This window comes from Hakea prostrata, chromosome 1 (assembly GCF_041222555.1).
Source record: "Hakea prostrata isolate BN-2017 chromosome 1, UWA_Hpros_2, whole genome shotgun sequence".
NCBI lineage: Eukaryota > Viridiplantae > Streptophyta > Magnoliopsida > Proteales > Proteaceae > Hakea > Hakea prostrata.
The window spans coordinates 30,180,743-30,202,690 of NC_142600.1; the positions used below are offsets into that span (position 1 = coordinate 30,180,743).

The following is a 21,948-nucleotide window of genomic DNA, read 5'->3' on the forward strand; positions in this document are numbered from 1 at the left end:
CCCGGGCGATCATTTCCAGTATCCTTCACACTAGAGTCACGGATATTACTCACCGGACTCATCAACCCCATTGGTTATCCACAAATAGTAGACAAGAAGCTCTCATGTCCCCTCACGGATATGACTCACCGATCTTCGAGCGCTCGTGAGCCCAAATCTGACTATTTGCAACCCTACCAACAATGGCCCCTTTCGGGTATCCGTAATATGATCTATGTCCTCTCACGGGTTGGTTAACGGTCTTGAGCGCCCATCAAACCATACTACTATCACGGGTCGTACGGTCTCAATACCCTTCCAATTCAGGTCTAATATGACAAGGACATCCTAGCCATACACCTAGACAAGTCCTATATATGTCATCCAATAATTCGGGAAAGTGTCGATGGACACCTTCGGAGAACATCCCATACTATTCCCTCTGATGTCAAAGGACAGAAATGTCAATAGGACATTCCTCAATCCCAAATTATACTTATCCAATCACATTCTCAATTCATCATATCACACATACATGATACATCATCATATTGAAAGTCATATCATAACATTGCATAATTCAAATGTAATGTAAATAACAATAATTAACTAGACATGATATACAAGAGTAATTAGACATGTTACTACTGTTAAAAGACAACTATTGTAGTTATATGATATCTAAATAGAATTGATAAGCAAAGCATATCAAGGTGCCAATCATCATTGAATAAACACATAGTCCATGTCATATGGGTATAACTATCCTTATCTTAATCGAATCGGGAATAATAGCAAATACCACTTAGAATAGTCCCCAACTTAGTACTTGAACCCTAGACAACATATATGCAACATTAGAGAAGGAAACAATCAAATCGGAGATCAAACGGAGCAAAACGAGAAAATGTTGTTTTGTTGTTTTCCTTTAGTCGACTGACTGGTCAACTGAGCAGTCGACCAAGAGGATCAGTAATGGGCAGCATAGGGAAATTGGGCTCGAAACCGATCTTCCGAGTCTCGGATCGATCTAAAACTTGGAGGGAATGATCATAGCAATATAAGGACACTATACAATGAAAATTATCATGATCCAACGGTCCAATTAGGAATACCCAAATTGAAACCCTATGTTCTATATGCTAAACATCAAGAATTGAAATGAAATTTGTTGCAATGGCAAGGAATGATGGGGAATCAGCTAAGAAAGTGATAAGAACTATACTAGAATCATATGCCAATAGTAAATCAGACCTTGCATGCATCTACACATCAATTTAGATCAATAAGACAAGTTGGAATGACAAGAATCATAGAAATGCAATGCTATTGATTGTATTGAATGCATAGCATAGCAAGAATGAAAAGAAATTAATGGAGATAAAAGGGGAAACACATGGCTAAGTGTTTGCAAGGTTGCAGCACTTTAGCCATAGTCTCAATAGTGAGAAAGAGTGGAGGAAAGAGTAGATTAGAGAATGAGAGAGAGAAATCATACCTTGAGGAAGTGAATGAAGAGGGAATGCAATGATTGAGACCAAGAATCTTCACCAACTTCAAGAGAGGGCTTTGGGAAGCTCACTCCTCGAACTCTGGAGTGCCAATGATTAGGTTAGGCTTCTATTCACGAGTTCCCATAAAGTAGGGTTAAAATAATAGAGAATTTTGTGATTTTTAGATTTATTAATATGCTAGTCGACTGGCCAGTAGACCAAGCAATCGACCAAGCCTGAACAACAACTTCAGTCAGGGAAATGGAAGGCCAGACTTATCCAAATTGAGTTGGGTTTTCTCCTACAAGTCAATCAACAAGTCTAGAATAGATAAATACCTTCGGAAGGAGATCGGAAGTGCATCACGTACTTCAACTACGCTTCCCCCCTTCTAAGTTCAGTTTCTCACTGAACACTGACAGTGTATCTAAGTAAGGGGCATCACTGTCAATATCCATAGGCTCTGAGTCATACACCGAATCTTCGACTATGAGGGCCCACAAGTCTCTTCTTCCACTACTCCGGGTCTTCGGACCTACAAACACCAATGGATCCGGTCAGGGTCAGGGTTAGGAAAAGGCTGGATTTCACACCTAGCTTAGTGAAGGATGGCCTCCCGAGTATGACATTATATGCAGGGAGTTCACGAACGACTAGAAAGTTTACTCAAATGGGGGTCTCTTTTGGGAATTTTCCAACTGTTAAATCCAAATGTACTAATCCTTCTACCACTATTGAAGATCCAGTGAAACCATACAAGTGAGTGGAGGTTGTCTTCAACAAGTCTTCTTCCATCTTTAACTTTTGATATGCTTTGTAAGACAAAACATCTGTTGATGATCCTGTGTCTACCAACACCTTGTGTACCTCCCGACGGCCAATCTCAACCTTGATCACAATCGCATCATTGTGAGCATTTTCGTCCTCATTGAATATAATGCTTTCCTCAACACTCAGCCTTTTTCTTTTGACCGCTTCTCCCGATCCCACGAACTTTGATTTTACTTTTAGATTTCTAAAGGATTCGAGTTCTAATCCCCCGAATATTGTGAGGATTGGGGACCGACTGGTCCTTGCCATCTCCTTCCCTTTCTTGGAGTGGGAGGCTTAAGGTTGTCGGGTCTCGCTACCCGATCACTCTCTTTTCTTTTCTCCAATAGTTCTTCTCTCCCAATCGTCATCCCAACACTTTATATAATTGGCAAGATGCCCCTAGGATATCAATATTTAAATATCAGCCTTCAAGTGTCTATACTTATTGGTGTAGTGTCCATAATCCCTATGGTAACGACAATATTTGTCCATATTTTTCTCTCCAGGCTTGGCTACCATCTTAGGTGATCATCTCAAGATATCTTAATCCTTAAACTGCATTAGGATCTCTAATTGTTGAGCATTCAACAGAGTATATTTAACATAGTCAGGTGAACGTTGTCTCCATCTTGATCGCCCTTTGTTTCCCCGATAGTTTTTATGCGCTCTAGAGTCTTAGCCTTTTTTTGAAGCTTTTTTGCTCCTTATTCACTGTCATCATTTCTCCTTGTCGAGCATCAATGATTTCTGTCACTTCTACCTGCTTCGGCATCTCTTGAACAAGTTCAGGGTAGGTGGTTGGCATATCCTACAACAACAACTCCAAGAGTCGCATGTTGGAAAGGCCTGTAAAAAGTGATGTCTTGGCCACCTATTCATCAAGGTTCTCGATATACATGGTAGCATTGTTGAACCTCTGTAGATAATCTCGAATAGACTCATTCTTTGTTTGTTTGACAGTGAACATAGTCTCTTCAGTCTTCTTAGTCTAAATCCCACTCTGGAACCGACCAACAAACTTTCAGGCAAGTTCATCAAAATTAATAATCCTTCCTGATGGTTGGTTCAAGAACCACTTTTGAGTTGCTTCTGTGAGTGAAGACCCAAACACTCTACACAAAATCTCATATGAGTTGCAAGCAACTGCCATCGTCTGCTGGTAGTAACTCATATGGGCTATTGAATCTCCAAATCCATCGAACAGAGAGAGGGTTAAAAACCTGAAATTGTTGGGGGGATTCGCACATGGCTATTGCCTCCACGAATGGGGTCTTTCTGATGATCGAGTATATGTTATCTGTCCTTTTGCCTCTCATGAGTTGTCTAGATTTCTTATTTATGTCTACCAATTCCTGATCGATTTGTACTACCCGAGTGCCTGTCATTGGAACGCTATCTCAGTCTAAGTGTTGGGATGTCACTGTGTGCATTTGCACCCCATGTTCGATCTTGGTGAAAGTCCCAGTTCGACTTCCTTGTGCACGATCCCGAACCTCCAGACTATCTCTCCTTGGTAACTCACCTGTCCTCCTTATTCTTGATCGCTATTCTTGTGCCTCTTGTGGACCTTGCTTTCTTTCTTGACGGAAATTCTAGCCCTTGGTCAAGTTTCTTTCTGTTCGGGGAGAGTGTCCCCTTACTGGAGAATTTCTTCTTTCAATTCTTCGAGTCTGCCTTCTTGCTTCCTCATGATCGTGGAGGTTCGAGCTTCTTGGGGCTCCTAGACGTCTGGCCATCGTTCAAAGCTTGCTTGCATCTCCAGAAATTGAATCTACATCTGTTTCATCTATTCCAAAATGACAAGAACCATTTGAACATCACCATTAGGATCGTTCAGGAGAACTTCTTTGGTTATTTCTTCTTCCTCACGAAGTTTGCCTTCATGAACACGATTTCCCTCTGGAGGAGGAATGCCTTCCTCTTGAAGAGGTTGGAAATTCTAACTCTGTAGATCTAGTATCTATCATGACTTTTTTGAAGCTTTTCCCACAGACGGCACTAAATGATGCATCAAAAAACTGTTTAGCCCTCAGATTCCTTAGTGCTTGCCTGCAAAACCAAGTTAGACGTGAGCCGACACCACAGTTAGGAAGCCACCTTCGAAGGTTAAATTAGCAATAGATCACCACAGGAACTCGGCTAGTTGCAGACCTTAATTGATTAACGATAATGGAGGGAAACAATTCAAATACCTTCACTGTGTGCAATCTCTTAGTTTATATAGGGTTTACCTGCTATTCTTGAATGTTGGATTAGTTTATACTTCTTCTTGGTGGCCATCCAATCATAGGGTTTTTCCTCATCTTTCGGAGTCGGTTATAGTTTCCTTGTGTGGTATGATCGTGTATCCTGAATTTCACGGGAACACATTTCTTTCGTTCGGTTTCTTCTTTCTTACGCCAGGACCGGGCGGCGAACGCCGACACACGGCGAACGAGGGGGGGCGACACGAAACCCCGGCGACACGAAAATGCAACGACGAACGCCGAAAATCGGCGAACCGAAAATCGGCGAATACGCCGACGGCGAGAAAGCGACACACGGACTGTGAGAGCGCCGCACATCCCCTTCAATGGCGGGAGAAAGGGCGCAAGGTGAGAACCGGAGATGCCGGAACGAACCGGCCAGCGGGATCGGTTGCCGTGGGAGCTCACGATGCCGCAACCGCGTGATGACGAGCAACGACAGCATGTCCCAGATCCGACAGCCGACCAACCACAGCGGCGCGAAGCTCGCCGCATGCGGGAAGGAGCAAAGGAAAGAAGAGGCAAGAAGGCAAACACAACACAAAAACCCACCGCTGGCTCTCTCATCTTCCTGCCGAACACCCACCGAGAAGAAGAGTGCACGAGAGAGGGGGGGGGGGGGAAGACGGCAATGCAAGCATCGTGGAGTGTGAGTGAGATAGTATGTCTCTCCTCGCTGTCAATCAAGTGAGGGAGGACGGGGAGGGCATCAACTATTTAATTAGAAGTGAAATTTGAATAATTTTAATGGAAGAGAGAGATGAACAAGAGAAGGAGCAAGAGTATTTTAATTATTCATTGAGGATTTGAGGTACGATTTGGAAAAGAAGTCGGGCGACACCAGGCGACATGTCGAACTTTGCTTACGCTACTTAGTAGTTCATCTTTTGAACCAACCCGACCATGGTCGAACCCAGTTGGTATTATTTTATCCTTATCAGCTGCATACCTACTTTTGTGGTCGTCTACTACTAAAAAAAGAAAACCTCGTAGTCAATCGTCAACTGTCAATAAAAAATGGCATCCGCCAGCAACTACGTTTCAAGAGGAACACACGTTTTACAAAAAGTAAAAGAGAGCGACGTGATCAACACTATCCAGTTAAATCATTATAACAGAATATGAAAAGCTGATGGTCAAAGTCAAGCTTTTCGTCCTCTACCTGCCGCAGCCACAGCTAGCTGTCAGCTGAGCTCCTGGGCGTTATCTTTTCATTTCTCTGCCTTTTTCAGTAAAAAACTAGCAGCTGAGTATGCAGTTGGCATCGTTGACGTTTTCTTCTGCGGATCGCCGCCTCTCCTCATGCAGAGAACCATGAATGCTATAAATAGAAGGAGCTGCGGCATAACTTCCTCAAACCATTTACTTCAACTCTGTAAGCGATCACTAATAAATCAATCATGTCTTTCTCTCTTCGATTCCTGCTCTTTTCTACTCTGCTGCTGCTCTTGGCTTCCCTCTCCCACGCAGAACAGAGCTTCCGCCCCAAGGCACTGGTCCTTCCGATCTCCAAAGATGCTTCTACACTTCAGTACTTTACCACCATCAAGCAGAGAACTCCACTGGTGTCCGTCAATGTGGTCCTTGATCTGGGAGGTCAATCACTTTGGGTTGATTGCGAACAAGGCTACACCTCATCCACCTACCGCCCTGCCCGTTGCCACTCTGCCCAGTGCTCCCTCGCTAAATCCACCGCTTGCAGCGAATGCTACTCCACTCCTAAGCCCGGCTGCAACAACAACACATGCGGTGTCATCGTAGACAACACCGTCACTCACACCGCCACCACCGGAGACCTCGGTGCTGATGTGGTATCTGTCCAATCCACCGATGGATCTAACCCTGGTCGAACCGTCACCGTGTCTCACTTCCTCTTTGCCTGCGCTCCTACCTTCATTCTTGAAGGTCTCGCTGGTGGCACCAAGGGAATGGCCGGACTGGGTCGCACCCGAATCTCATTGCCCTCTCAGTTCTCCTCAGCTTTTAGCTTCCCCAAGAAATTCGCAATCTGTCTCTCGACTTCCACTTCTCCCTCATATAATGGTGTCTTGTTCTTCGGTGATGGGCCTTACAAATTCCTACCAGGCATCGATTTCTCCACCGAACTTTTCTACACGAAGCTATTCATCAACCCCATCAGCACTGCAGCGGCTTACACATCAGGTGAGGCTTCAGCCGAGTATTTCATTGGAGTCAAGTCCATCAAAGTCGACGACAAAGCAGTGTCGTTGAATACATCCTTGCTGTCTATCCACAGCAGCACCGGCTACGGTGGCACCAAGATCAGTACCGTCAACCCCTACACCGTGATGGAGTCATCTATATACAAGGCCGTAACCAAAGCATTCATCAAGGCAGCCGCGTCTAGGAACATTAGCAGGGTAGGGGCTGTGTCACCTTTTGGTGTGTGCTTCAGCACCAAGAACGTCTATTCGACCCGACTAGGATTTTCAGTGCCAACTATCGAGCTGGTGATGGAGAGCGAGAGCGTTTCATGGAGCATTTTTGGGTCTAACTCCATGGTTCAGGTGAGCAACGATGTGATTTGTCTTGGGTTCCTTGACGGAGGCTCCAATCCAAGGACATCTATAGTGATAGGAGGATATCAACTTGAGGATATTCTGTTACAGTTCGATCTCGCAACCTCCAAGCTGGGGTTCAGTGGTTATCTACCTGGCTATCGAACCACTTGCGCCAACTTCAACTTCACTTCCACTGCTTAACCTGCTACTAATTTGTTCAACCCAATAAGATGTTGTCTACGTTGAGAAAATGGATTAAATATCCATGCATGGTTAATTTAAACAAAAATGAATAAACGGTCGTGATCACCTATAGTCTTTACTTATATATGTAATCAATTTGATATAGTGCTGTGATTGCTAATAAAATTCTGTCATTCAAAAATATTATCATGAGCATTTTCTATGCATTGAAATTTATATATTGATTCAGAAGATTGAATACCAAAAACAAAACTCTAATAATCATTTTATTTGATAGATGCCTAAGGGCTTTCGTTCCAGTGGCTTCAATGTGTTTTCAGAGCACAAAACACGTGTTTTTATTCAATGCATTGCAAGTAACATAATGTCTTAAAAAGAACCAAATACTTTACCCATGAAAATCCGATTCTAGTGAATCATCGCTTACGTGAATGGATGCAAAGTATTTGTTAAGAATTATTCAAATTCTTGTATCACTTTGAAGATGGATCTGTGTTAACATATTTTAGTGGCTGGGTAATCTGAATGACCAATTTAGTGAGACATGTGTGATTACACGATTTTTTTTTTTTTTTTTTGGTAAACAGTACTTCATTCATTAAAGAAATAAAAGTACAGACACACAGCTGCATGAAAACACAAGGTTCACACCGAACCAAGGAGCGGAAAGCGACCAAACTGTCATACATGCATAGACAGGGTCATCCAAAGTAAGGGATGGGTCAACCCCAATATACCCTTAGAAATAAAACTGCAACAAATACAGCACCAAATAAGCACCGGCACCCAAATAGGGGAACAAAATACACGCCTCAAAGGCGGACACATAACACGCCTCCAGGGCTGATAGACAACACGCCTCAAGGGCGGACACAAAAGTCGTTTGGTTGTTGCAGTGGTAACATCAAAAGTGCGGAGGAGGGTTAGACCTGCCATCCAGCGTTGTCGTAAAGGCGTTCAAGCTTGCCGCAGAAAAACTTGTATCCCGATTTGGAGTTTCTCGGCGATGTGCACCGACGATCGCTGCAACCAAAGAAATTATTTGTTATTTAAAAATGAAGAAAGGGAAAAGGAAGTGCTGCAACCAAGGAGAGGGAGCGGCCAGAAAAGCAAACAGATTGAAGATCGGCGACGGTATGCACCAAAGGTCGCTACAACCAGAGATATTACTATTTTTTTTTTTTTTTATTTTTTTATCCGAATGAAGTGGGTGATGAAAAGATAGAGAAAGAGAGATGGGAGAGAAAACTATGCTAGAGGCGATGAGACTAGAAAACAAAAAAGATGAGAAGAAGCAAAACAACAGATCGAAGCAAAAAAACTCAAATATGTTTTCCTAGCAGATGAGGAAGGAGAAGAAGGTGGAAAGAATAGGAGGGAGGTGAGTAGGGAAACGCTGACTCAGAGGGAAGAAAAGGAGAAAGAAAACAGAGGGAGCATCAAGAGATTTTACTGCACGGAAGAGAGGCGGAGAAGAGGGGTGCTGGTGGAGGAGGCGCACAGAGAGGTGGAAAAGAGGGGTGGAGAGGGAGAAAACGCAAAGAGGCGGAAGCGAGGGAGAGACTAGAGAGGAGGTGAGGGAGCAAAGTCGGAAGGAAAAAATAAAAATAAAAATCAGAGAAAAATGGAGAGAGGAAGAGAGGAGGTGAGGGACCCTGACGGTGAAGGGGTGGAGGTGGAGAGACAGAGAGAGTCTCTCCACCTCAAAGAGCGGTGGCAAGGTGTTGTTGCTGCAAAGCTGCGATAGGGTTCTTCCGGAAGAGATTTTACAACGATCCAGAAATCTTGATTACACGATTGATACTCTATACATCTGTACCTTATGTTTTCTTATGGTGCATTATGAGATTTGAAGGTTCTAGTATAGGGACTTTTGGTGGAAGTTTTGTAATATCATTTTGGCAATTGATTGAGATACCTCGACCATAATCTTCTTGTTATATAATTAAAGTTCTTCTCCCGCAAACATCGCGTTTATCGTGAAGGCAGAGCTACTAAGGGGTGGAGGGGGCGATGGTCCCCTTCGATTTTTTAAAATATATCCATATTCCTTTGATTTTTCCCTTGATTTTCTTTGTATGTTTGGAATAGAGTTTGGTTCCACTATTTCCCCCTTCCAAGAATCCCTAAACTTTCTCCTAAAATATGATTCTACTAATAGCAATTTAAATCTCGTTAAAATTCAGCCATTAATTTTATCAGATCTAATCATAATCATTGAATTTTCTTTTAATCTCTAAACTTTCTCCTAAAATTTCAATTGCTATTAAGAGCAATTTAAATCGTGTTCACAATTTTAGCCATTGCTTTATCAGATCTAATCATAATCCTTTCTTCTTTATCTTTTTTTTTTTTTTTTTTTGTACAAAGGCGCTTTTTATATAAGGGATAAGGATATTACATATGCCGCCGGTAGGTTGGTAAAGCGGTTAAAAGCCCAACCTCCCACAGGGAGGTCTTGGATTCGCACCCATTTGGCGGCACTAATATTCCCATTCCCATTCCCACCCAGTATATAGAAAGCTCCTATTCAACAAAAATATACAATCAAGTAAAATTAAAATTGCAATTAAAAAAGAGAGGGTATGTTGATAAAATTAAACCCATACTACTATTTTGGGTTTTTTTAATTGTTTGATAAAAAAATTTTTTAAAAAAAAGGGTATGTTGGGCTTTTAATAATTAAAGATAATTTAGGTTTTAACTATAGTGTATTGATTTTTAATAATTATTTTAATTGAGGGTAATTTAGTATTTTAATTACTGTTAGGGTGATTACGGTAATTTAGGGTTTAAAATAAAAAAAATATATCTTTAGCCAAGGATAGTTTGGGTTTTAGAAAAATATTTAACGGTAAAAGTTAAATTTAACCGAGAAAGTTAACAGAGGGGAGGTGTTTGATATATTTGCTAGGTAAGAAGGGAGGTAAGTGATATTATCCAACTAAGAGGGAGTGTAAGTGCTATTTGTCCATCTAAGAGGGGAGGTAAGTGATATTTACCCTTATGTTATCTAAATTTTAATCTTCTATTAATTTACCTAATTTTTTAATGTAAACCCCACGTCAGAATATAATAAGTTAATTTAGAAGTGGGACCACATAATATGTATGGTGAAAAGGTGTTAGTGCTCGCCTGATGGAGAGGTGATCAAGATTCATTATTCTGGCCCCTAAATGTTCAATCCTTGCTCCATCCCTAGCGTAAATCACACTAAATTCGGTGTTCCTTTGTTTTGTTTCCATTTTTGTTCATGATCAATTTCTTGGTGTTCATTTTATTTGTATTCTACCTAACCCATTATTAAAACCAAGCTTTTGACGGAAATGGCTCAAATGCATTCACATGTATTATCATACTTTATGCAAAACCCAAGGTAGACGATGCATAATAGAAATTAAAATATGAACAAATTTCTATCAATCCTATACTTCAGACTAAAAAAACTAAAATTACCTTCCTCAAACTTTTACATCTGATTCCCCTAGAAAAACCAAACTCTCCCTTCTCCTTCTCCCCTGATGTTTTTAAATACTCAAGTTACCCCTCTATTTTTCAACCTAATCAGTTTTTTTCTTTTACGTTGAGTCGGTTCACATTAATTGGTTCAAACTTATTACTTGAAGCACCAAACTATGGTGCATTCCATCAACCACTGAAATCAACTTCTTAGTTAAAAAATAATATCAAAGGTAAGTTGTAACAACTTTGTAAAGTTGTTGGAATGAATATTTTAAGTTCTAATGTGATCTTCCCTTCAAATTACCAGAAAAAATAATGAAGAGCCAACTAAAGACAAACCTTTGTGTGGAAGAAGCTATGTCTGTTGCTTCCTCTCCTTCCTCTATTTAATAATTCTACAAATAATCAAGTTCCAGGAATGGGGGTGATATAGAGAAAATATAACCGAACTTGGTTCAACCTTGGTTCGATTCTCAACCCCGGTTGGGACGAAAGGAATCGACTCGCTTCCGAGCGAGCCGGGTCCAAGAGATAGCTTGCTGAGGAAGAAAACTAACTCAGTCACAAGCACACCCTAATCCGCTACGATCGGAATGAACTAATCGTCAAAGAGACGGGTAGCGGCATTTGCGGCTGTTTCTTATCGCTATTACATAGATAACTATCATATAACGATCGTATTATCAAAGGAGTCATCTACTAGTCCAACCTAGTAGGGATCTATCACTCAACGGATCTATCCGTTAAGATCTAACGACTATCCGAAGAAGGCTCAAATACATCCAACGAAGGAGATTCGAAGGTACACTCTATATAAGACATCACCTACTCACAAGGTAGAAGGACAGATACAATCTTAATCGTATTCTCGTTATTCATTCCTTAGCTCTGTGCTCAAGCAGAGCCGTGTGTGATTAAGTTCATCAACTGACTTAGCCTTCGGAGGTGAACTCCCGATCCCAGCAATCGGGCCACATCTGACGTTCGTTTTTGCAGGTCATCCACAGGAGATCTAAGGGCTGAGCAGATTTTGGACACATCAAGGGGGAAATCCTATTTAGATCCGAAACACAGATTAAGAAAGTACCTGACAACGAAATTAAATATGGAAAACCGACAACGGGGTGAACAATCAAGTTCAAGTACTGGAAACAAAATATCTTATTCAAATCTTAATAAAACATGGAATAAGAAAGTCGCTAGCGATGAAATTAGAATGGAAAACCGACACTGGGGAATGTCTTTCTTCTTAGTCATTGCTAATGCGTCTTTCTTCTTAGTCATTGCTATTGCGTCTTTCTTCTTAGTCATCACTATTAACTATTTGTGTATGTTTCCCCCAAAAAATACTTTATGATCTTCCTTCGCAAGCACCTTTTTCGTTAGAATTCCAATGAAATGTTGTATTTTTCTTCCTTGTTTTATTTTATTATTATTAATTTTTTTTTTTTTATCAACGCGTTCTGAGATGTTGTAGTAAAATGATTGAGAAAGAAGTCATACTTTTGATTGAACGGTAAAATTTCTGGCCATCTTTGAGGAGATTGGAAGAAAAGGTAGACAAAAAGGTTGATTTCATGTTTTAGAAGAGACATAATAGTTTGGTGTTTCAAGGAATGAGTTTAAACCAAGTAATGTGAACTAACTCAATTCAGAAGAGAAAAACCAACTGGGTTAAAAAAGAGAGAGGGGTAGCTTGAGTATTTAAAAACATCGGGGACAAAAGAGAGGTAAGAATTTGATTTTTAATTTGAGAGAATCAGATGTGAGAGTTTGAGTGAGAAAGTTTTAGTAAATGAAGTCTACATATAGGGAAGTGATAGAAATTTTCTCTTACAATATTTGAGTTAAAATACATCATTATTTAACAGTTAACCGGCAAAGATACACATAGGCAATGGGGGGCGGTGGCGCAGCCGTTAGCTAGCGCGTAGGTCTCATAGTTGAAGAGTGATCCTGAGGTCGAGAGCTTGAGCCTCTCTCACCCCATCATCTTTTTTGGTGCTAAACATTATGACTGATCAAATGCACCGGTAGAAACAGTTTTGCAAGGTTGAGTAATAACTCCTTCACTCTTGATTCTAACAAGTCCGAGCTAACTAGACGAGGATCAGAACGCCTTAAAGGATGATTCAAATTCTTTTAAAGATTGTTAGCCAATAAAAGAATTCTTTTAATATTGAGGTTGTATGGATCTGGAATCCACAACCTCCATGGATTCTTTAACACCCAAAAGAAAAAAAGGGAGGTGTTTAGAGCGAGAGCGTATCCATGGTGTTATGAATGTAACTTATTAGTCTCCCAACTCTATAAGGAGACTAGTAGAGAGGTGAGTCATATTAGAATTTAACTTCTTGTTTACTCTTTTCTATTTAAAGATAATGAAACATCACCCCAGAAATAAGTTGATTGGGGTTTTCTTATCGTGGATGTAGGCTTCATAATGAATGTCGAACCACGTTAATTTTTGTGTGTAAATGTTCATGATAAATTTAACATGGTATCAGAGCAAAGTTTGGTGGATCATCGTCGCCGGAGGTGTGCAAAGATTTAAAAAGGAAATGATTGTTGCCAAGAGAATAGGGAGGCTTTGATTGATTGATCAAAGGTACGATTCCATATCAAGAATTGTGGATTTCTTTTTTTTCTTGTGCTTGCTATATCGGATCGATGAAGGAAAAAAAAAAAAAAAAAAAAAAAAAAAAGGAGAACGGTCTATTTTTTGTTGAGGAAAAAAAAAAAGGAAAAGGAAAAGAAGAAGAAACGGAGATGAAAGTGGTTTGAATTTTATTTTATTTTATTTTTTTTTCATTCAAGGATTCTGTAATGATTACTTCTTATTGAGAATTTATTTTATGTGAGTGGAGGAAGCGTGGACAGAGGAAAAAATTTGTCTTGTTGAAAGCGGTCCCGTATAAGTTGTTTCCACAGGATTTCGTGTGAAGATATTTTGTACAGGGTTAAGTGGTTTTAAGGTTTTTGGCGTTCTAGACTCAGTGGAAGTAACGGATTGAGAAGATTTTACTCTGTTGGTATTTAATATTGTGGGTTCTTACGAAAACCAACAATCAAGTTCTTTAAGTTGACATTCCCATGGCAAGTTCTTTAGCAATGCAACACTCGTTTGGAAAAATTATATCTTTACTGCAGAACTTCATTCAGTCTCATGGTCTACTCTTGCTCTCTCTACTTTTCAGAATTCATTTATAGTGGATTCGGGTGCAACCGACAATATGTGTCGATCTACTAATCTTTGTATCTGATTTGAGCACTGATAAGTTACAATCTTGTTCTCCTATTACTGTTGCTAATGGTACTACTATCCCAATCCAAGGTCAAGGGAAATTGAATCTCTTTTCAACTAAGACTGATGCATTATTTGTGCTATCATTATCTGTGAATTTGTTATCAGTTAGTAAAATTACTCAGAGTTTAGATTGTAATGTGATATTTTCAAAGGACAAGATAATGTTCCAAGACAGTTTAACAAGGACAATGATAGGTGAAGGTAGACTACAGAATGGACTCTATATGTTAGATCCTACAAATAACGCCTTGACTTCTATGAGTAATCATGAGAAATCTCAATTTTGGCATTGGCGTATGGATCACCCTTCTGAGAGGATTTTACGATATTTAAATCCTTGTTTATCTTTTAGTTCTACTGGTTGTGATGCCTGCCATTTTTTCAAGCAACATAGATTACCGTTTCCACATAGTACTCATGTTTCAAATGCATTATATAGACACTAGAGATGGATTTAGATATTTTGTTTCATTTGTAGATGATAAATCTTGGGCTACATGGTTGTATTTATTGTCTTCCAAGAATGAAGTGCTACAGATGTTTCAGGAATTTTGCCAGATGATTTTGACTCGGTATCAAACTCGCATTAAAGTTTTGCGAACAGATAATGGGACAGAATACACCAATAGGTCCTTTTAATCATATCTCAAAAGTTTGGGAATCTAACATCAAACTTCATGCGCAGGCACTCTCCAACAAAATGGGATCGTTGAATGCAAAAACAGATATATACTTGAGGTGACTCGATCTTTATTATTTCATGAAAATCTTCCCAAGACTTATTGATCAGATGCTATCAGCACGAGTTGTTACTTGATCAACTGTCTCCCTAGTACAATTTTGAACTTTAGGATACCCTTAGAGGTTCTATATGATCGTCCCATTGTGATATCTCATCTTCAAGTTTTTGGTTGCATCGTTTATGTTAATACCCAGAGTGGTGATAAACTTGATCTTCGTACTCGCAAATATGTGTTTTTGGGATACTCGTCTACTAAAAAGGGTTACAAGTGCTTTGACCCATCTACTGATAAAGTTTTTATTTCACAGGATGTGTCTTTTGATGAAACTTAAATGTTCTTCTCTAGCAGGAATCAAACTCAAGGGGAGCTATATTACAATGAATTTGTTCCTGTCCCGTTACCAAGTATACCAAACAACATGTCTATAAGGGGTGATGCTAATGAAGACAATGTTTCAGGCAACACCATTGAGGATATCGCTGTTATAGGTGATGTCACTGAAGATACTGACATAAATCTACATGGTGAAGCAACTACAAATGTACCTATTACAGGAAATGGTGAACCAACTACAAATATACCTATTGTAGGAAATGATATAGTTGAAACTCTAGCACAATTACCAATTTGCAGATCCACTCGGGTCTCTTAGCCTTCAGTGAGATTGTGCGAGTTTACCACTTATCATACAACTAAGTTCCCAATCGAATCTCATATAAATCATGATCATATCTCCCCTCATTATTTTGCATATCTTTCGACCATTGAAGACCACAAGGAGCCAACCAATTTTATTGAAGCTAAGAATTCACCTAAATGGGTGAAGGCTATTGTTTGTGCAACCTAGAGGGGGTGAATCGGTTGCAACTAGTGGATTATCCCAATTTTGTGGTTTGTGCGGAAATGCAAGGTAAATTGAAAATTTAAACAATAACAAGCAACCACAACACATAATTTATAGTGGTTCGACTTTGCAAGTCTACATCCACTCCTCTCTTGGCCTCAAGAGAGTATTTCCACTATTGATTCTCTTTCAATACAATGGGTAGAGATCAAACCGTTACAATTTTTGTTATGCGGCAAGAGTACCCTTTACAATTTTTGTTCATACGCAAGAACAACCAACTAATCTTTGTTCACGGGCAAGAGCACCCAAAACCAATTCTAATCTACATAAACTAGACTTGAACAATTACAAAAGAAGGATGTTACCTTAACAAGAGGTGTGACACTTTACCTTTTGTGTGAATGTGATGTTATGAGAGTTGTATGCTCAATATATGAAATGCATGCACCACCGACGCCTTCAATCACCACAAGCTTGACTTTCACAAGCTTACTTAGTACCTTGGTATTGTTCTTCAAGGTTGAGTGAGGATGAGAGGCAAAGCACAAATGCTTTCTTGTGATTTGAGAGCTTGAGATCACTTGGGGAGTAGTTGATCAAGTGTGGAGTTCAACCCTTTCAAATGGGGTGAATTGGGCTTATATAGAGCACCTTTGAGTGCCTAAACCCAATCCCCAATGGATAGAAAACGGACATAATTTTTGTCCTGTCTGAACCAGATTGACGACCGTCTGGTTTCAACTAACCTCCAACTATCACAATTTACCCTTGATTCTTGGTATTGGACAACACAAGTACAAGGCAAATTCACAATGAGGTCAGCTTACTTTTTATGCCTTTCAGAGACTCCTAGTACTAGTTCTATGGCCTCCTCTTCTTCTCCATCATCATGTTGGAAGGAGATCTGAAACATTCCCAATCTCCCAAAAATCAAACTCTTTATATGGAGAGCTGCTAGTGAGGCCATTCCCACTAGTGAAAATGTATTTCATAGACAAAATTGTCTCTCTCCTTTTGTCTTTTGTGTGGTCAAGCTAGTGAATCTATATTGCATGCTCTTGTTTTCTGTGATTTTGCACAATATTGTTGGCAGGCTTCCCAACATAGACTTAACAATTTAGAATTTACTGCGTCATCTCTTCATGACTGGATAGCTTTCTTACATGCCAAATATAAAAATACAGATGATTCATCATCTATTGACATGATATGGAGTACTCTTTGCTAGAGTGTTTGGAGAGCTCAGAATGACTTTCTGTTTGAAGGGAAGCTGCCTTCTTTGGAAGGCTCCCTAAGAATTTTTTTTGGCTCTCTATAATGATATGGCTTTATATACTTCCAACCCTCCTGGAGAGATACTTAATGCAACCCCCTCCCCTACTGAATTTTATTTTCAGGTTTATGTAGATGGAGCTCGGGATAAGCCTAGTAGAAAGGGATGACGAGGTTGTATTATTTGGGATTTCCATGGGACTTTTTTGCAGCAAAATCATGTCACGATTTGGGCCACTCAATTGCAATGGTGGAGTTGGAAGCAGTTCGAGATGCCTTGCTACTTGTTAGTCTTTGGACTGGGCATGTTATTGCTTGGTAAATGAAATTCTAAGACTTAAGAACTCCTTTAATTCAGTCTTTTTTAGCTTTGTTAGTAGAGATTGTAATATTTATACAGGCTATATAGCCCGTGGGGCAAAAACGTAAACTTATTTAGGGTTTGGTGGAATTGTCCACCCTTGTTGTTGGACCATAACTTTGTTGCCTCCAAGGTCGTTTCTTGTAGAGTCTAATATGAATTTTCTTTTGGACTAAAAAAAAAATACTAAATGGGACTTGGATCTATGTATCACATCTTGACAAATCACTTTCAACAATGATATAGTCCACGCCCTCTAGGCTAATAGTAATCCTTCATAGACACTTAAAGCTTCTCCTTTATCCCTGTGAAATAGCACAGGCCCCTTTATTGTACCCCTTCAAAACGTTCGGTGAACGATGATAGCCAATCCATGATGGAGATGAAAATATTTGGGTCGAGAAGGCATCTCTACTAGGTATGTGTAATTTGTTGAAAAATTTAGATGCAAGATGGGGTGGTGGCGCAGTTGGCTAGCGCGTAGGTCTCATAGCTGTAGAGTAATCCTGAGGTCGAGAGTTCGAGCCTCTCTCACCCCATGTTTTATATTTTGTGCTGAGTCCTGTCTCTGTCCCATTCACGGATTCACCTGTAAAAACTGGAAAGAGCCTTTCAGGGTTGAATTATAACTTTGCACTCTTGATTGAGTTCTTTTAAAACTTAACACCCAAAGAAAATTCTTATCTCAGCACTGATAGTTTAACAGCCATTTATAAAGCCCAAAAAAGAAAACAAAAGAAAAGAATTATTCAGTAAGTGTACACGTGTCCTTTAGATCACCAATACTCAAAGTCAATATTGTATTCTCTAGCACAGCTGGAAGGCAGTGAGAAAGAAGTCTTTATTCTTCATGTGATGATGCTGAAGAGCATTATAGAAAGAGATGTTACTAGCCACGCAGTAGTTGCAGCTATCCTGATGCACAGAAGAATCTGAAAACAACGTCTTCAGAGCCACGAAACTATAAAAGGAAAGTTGCTACAACAACACCTCAGACGGAAGTTGCTACTCCTCCCAGTGCTCCCTCGCTAACTCAACCTCCTGCACCGGATGCTACTCTACTTCTGGACCTGGTTGCTACAACAACACGGCGATGTCATCGTCGACAATGGAAAAAAATCGTCTGCCGTACAAGGATCTGGCAGTACACAACAGTGCATAAGCCATATTGTGCCACGTAGCATTTTAAAATCCAATGGTTACTAACGTTTGGGTGTTTTTTGTTTCATTCGTTTTCAGGTTGAGATCTCTCACCCGCCCCGTTTCCTGGCAGAGATCCTTCGAGATGAAGTGGAAAGCATCGTTTCCATCCATGGGTTACCTCATGTTTACCATCTAGATCCCAAAGCTAAAACCAAGCCTTAATCTTTTGCTCTTCTTTATCCTTCTGCCACCCAAATATGGGAAAATCTGAATCCTCAGGGGCAGCAGTGGTGGCGATCAGGTCCAAGTGAGTAATTTACTGAAGTTGCAGAGAAGGGTTTTTTTTGTTGTTTGAGAAGATAAATCTGTTGAGATCGGATGGTGGAGAAGGTGACGAGAAATTGAATCGATTATGATTAAAAAAAGAAGGGGATTTTGTTAAGAGAGATGAATGCTTAATAAAAATAAAGAAGGAAAATCCGGATGATTAAAAACTCTTAAAATCCCATCTCTGAAGTTGTCTTCTTCCTTTTTCCACCCTTGGCTTTTACAACTCCCTGCATTTAACTGATTTCTTTTTCTTTGTCTCTCATCATTTTCTCTGCAAAATCTAGTGTAGAAACCTTGAAATGCTGTTGAGATGAATGGGTAAAAGGATGAGTGAGAGAGAAGAAGTCATCACGAATTTTTCCCCTCAATTTCTGGTTTGGGTTTTCTGTTAATGGATCATACTGTCCACTGGTACTGTGGGCTCTCTCAATTTCAGTTTCAGTCTCACCTCATCCTCTCTCTGTCTCAGAGTCTCCCATCTTCTTCTATTCTTCATTGTTGTCTCTTGACTCTTCAGATCACGAAGTAAGAAAGAAGTTAGAAACAGAACAACTTGGAGTTTTGAGATTTGAGAGTGAGTAGCATTGAGGAGGAAGAAGATGATCGCTAAGAAACGAAGGGGAAGTTGGGGTTTTCAGAGTTGTTAATCATTCGGGTTTTTTCATATGTAGCGGGTGCAGGTTAAATGGAATTTTTTTTAGGGGTTTTACACTTAAAAATTACTATTTTAATCTCAGCCATTAAACTGGCATTTTACACATGTCACAATTTAGTGGTGCACTGCTGCGCACAGCAGAGAGATGTGCACAGCAAACGATTTTTTCCCATAGACAATGCGGTCACTCGCACCGCCACTGCCGGAGACCTCGGTGATGATGTGGTATCGGTCCAATCCATGCACCGATGGATCCAACCCTGGTCGACCCGTCACCGTATCTCACTTCCTCTACGTTTGTACCCCTACCTTCATCTTAAAAGGTCTCGCTAGTGGCTCCAAGGGAATGGCCGAACTGGGTCGAACCCGCATCTCATTGCCCTCTCAATTCTCAGCAGCGTTTAGCTTCCACAAGAAATTCGCAATCTGTCTTTCGTCTTCCACTTCCACCTCTAACAAGGCCAAGGGTGCTTTGTTCTTTGACGACACCGGTCACTACAAATTCCTCCCGGGTTTTGATGTCTCCACCAGTCTTGTCTACACAAAGCTCTTCATCAACCCCGCCAGTGGTGCATCGGCTTACACATCAGGTGATGCTTCGGTGGAATATTGCATTGGAGTCAAGTCCATCAAAGTCGACGACAAAGCAGTGTCGTTGAATACATCTTTGCTGTCCATCCACAGCAGCACCGGCTACGGTGGCACCAAGATCAGTATCGTCAACCCCTACACCGTGATGGAGACTTCCATATACAAAGTCGTAACCGAAGCATTCATCATCGCGGCGGCGTCCAAGAACATCACCAGGGTAGAGGCTGTGTCACCTTTTGGGGTGTGTTTCAGCCTCAAGAACGTCCATGGTACCCGACTAGGAGCTTCGGTATAAACAATCCAGTTGGTGATGGAGAGCGACAGGGTTTCTTGGAGGATATATGGGAAAAACTCCATGGTTCAGGTGAGTGAAGATGTAATCTGTCTAAAGTTCTTGGATGGAGGCTCCAATCCAAGGACATCCATAGTGATAGGTGGACATCAGCTTGAGGATAATCTGCTACAGTTCGATCTTGCCACCTCCAAGCTTGGATTCAATAATTCTCTACTCAACTATCAAACCGCTTGTTCCAACTTCAACTTCACTTCCACAGCTTGACCTACTAATTTGTTCACCCAATAAATAATGTTGTTTACATTAAAAAAATGGATTTCAACCCAATTGGATTAATATATCAAATGAAAATTCAATTTTGGGGTCTCAGTGCTTTTTAAACATAAAGTGGGTGTCAGTGCTTTAAGGTCTCCATTTTGGGGTGCCAATGCAATTTGCTTTTTTATTTAACATTGTGGATAGACCCATCAAGTTGTATTGTGATAATAATTATACTGTATTATTTATTAGCAATAATAAGAGTATCACAAGGTCTAAACACATAAAGGTCTAACATTTGACTATTAAGGAAAACGCTAAATAAGGTGACACCGCAATAGAGCATATTGGTATAGATGATATGGTTATGGATCCCTAAACTAAGGTTCTTTGCCCTAATGTCTTTGAAAGACATTTAGTAACTATGGGCTTAGGGGTATCCTTAGATGTGGTTGCTTAGTGAGAGTTTGTGTATTTTGCTCTATTGTATAATAAGGTTTTCCTTCTATACTTGTCTATTGACATTTTATTTGTATATGCACTGATAATATATTGTTTGAATCCAATAAAGTTCTTTTGTGACGCATGGTTGTTCACATTATTATCATATTGCATATTATATAACTCTTAAGATATTTGTCAACCTTAAGCAAAGGTTGAGACATTTATGTATTAGCCTTAAGGTATGTCATGTAACACATATAGTTAAACTCAAGTGATAAAGATAACATATAAGTTTGTGGGAACGATAAAGTATATTCTCTCATGGCATTGAGTCACATAAAAAAGTGAGAAATTGGGACCGACAACGGAATGACACATAAGGATTTCTATGAAGTATCACTAGTTATCACACTACCATATTGCATCCATTTTTAGTAAACTTAAGAGTATTTGTGATCATGGATGGTCCGCTTAAAAGATGTAATTACTGTCATGATTTGGTACTTAAGGCTCTATGTGAAGGGATTGAGTTTTAGTATTATCTCCAGACCAATATAAAGTTGTGTACATAAAGGTCAAAATGTTTTTAACATGTTTTTCAACTATTTTCTTAAAAATAAAGAGAGTTTTGTTTTACTCGACTCTAGTTACAATCAATACAGCCCAAGTGGGATAATGTTAGAATATTAATATGTATTTCACATAATGTGGGCTTTATTGATTGTATTTGATATTGATTTGGTTTCTTTATTTAGTATAATATGGGAAGATATACGGTTACCAGAACTCTAATATAGACTAGTTGGTATGGGTTAATAGGGACCGTTAGATCTTGATGGATGATCTAATGAGTTTCTCTATATAAAGAAATGACAGGTCCGTCCTCTAAACCCTAATGAATCACATTATTCTCTGCACATAAAGTGTTAGTTCATAGAGGTTGTTCCATCGAGCCAGTGAATAGGGAGGAATCCAAAGGAGAA

The 21,948-nt window shown here is 39.9% G+C and overlaps 1 non-coding gene and 2 pseudogenes across 1 annotated transcript; all 3 read left to right on the forward strand.

The window, feature by feature from the left end:
• Positions 1–5,906: 5,906 nt before the first annotated feature.
• Positions 5,907–7,444, forward strand: LOC149028696 (putative aspartic proteinase GIP2 pseudogene; annotated as a pseudogene).
• A 7,743-nt stretch (positions 7,445–15,187) lies between these two features.
• On the forward strand, positions 15,188–20,527 carry LOC149028697 (putative aspartic proteinase GIP2 pseudogene; annotated as a pseudogene).
• TRNAM-CAU (transfer RNA methionine (anticodon CAU)) lies at positions 17,704–17,788 on the forward strand. The gene is given in 2 exon segments: positions 17,704–17,741; positions 17,753–17,788. It is a non-coding gene; the product is annotated as a tRNA-Met (tRNA).
• Positions 20,528–21,948: the final 1,421 nt, after the last annotated feature.